This window comes from Zosterops lateralis, assembly GCF_965231275.1.
Source record: "Zosterops lateralis genome assembly, chromosome: 5".
NCBI lineage: Eukaryota > Metazoa > Chordata > Aves > Passeriformes > Zosteropidae > Zosterops > Zosterops lateralis.
Window position 1 is genome coordinate 36,085,995 of NC_139766.1, and position 1,018 is coordinate 36,087,012.

Consider the following 1,018-nt stretch of genomic DNA (forward strand, 5'->3'; position numbering starts at 1 on the left):
GAACACTGTTACTGAGAAACAGGGAGAAACTACAAGACATTTATGATAGAGATCCAGTCTGAGTCAGAGTACTTTAGGGCCTTGAAAGCACAAGTGAAAAGCTTTAACCTGATAAACCAGGCAAAAGAAAACAGAGAACGTTAAAGACAAGTGCGTGTGTTTTAATATACATGCATACTTGCATGATGTACATGTTTATAGAGCTTAGGACTGAAACAATGGGTTTTTCCTGCCTTTCCAACACTCCACAACATTACATTTTCTACGGGACATTTGTGAATCTCCTAACAAGCAAAAAGCATTTATTTCAGCTTTTACATGATTGAGTGTGCTCTTATTTCTAATGTATGGTCATATACATTTGTATTGGGGGATTTTAATTGGATACAGTTCATATCAATATAGAAAAAAAGAATTTGGCTTATAAGCTATAAAAGCAGTTAAACATGTTGTAAGGTATAGCTATACTAACCACAGACCTGAAAATTTCTCAGAAGTACTTATCTCGACATGTCTAATATTTTTGATATTAAATGGTTGCTTTTTCATGCAAACAGATCCTGCTTGCTCGGGGAACGAGAAGGGAAAAGGCTGATGGGGTGTTTTGAAGTGAGAAAAAGTGGCCCGTGTATGTTTTTTGGAAGCTGTCCTCACCCTGCTCCACGGGCAGCTGGGGCCAAGCAAAACTCACCCGGGCTCGGGAGCTGCCAGGAGCTCTTATCAAAGCCTGCGGCAGCTTCTCACGCCATTTACACACACACAACACACACACACAACACACACACAAATCCCCAAACCCCCCTCTCCAGGGAGCGGAGCTGTGGCTGCCCCGGGACCCCTGCTCCGGGGGTGGGCAGAGGGGATGAGGCCGCTCTCCCCTGTCCCTCCCGCTCCCCAGGGCTGCTCCAGCCGCCCGGCAGGACGATTTATCGCCCCGCTCCGCCCCTGCTCCCCCCGCCCCGGCGGCTCCGGGGCACACACGGGAGGGGAGCGGCAGGAGGAGGAGGAGGAGGAGGGA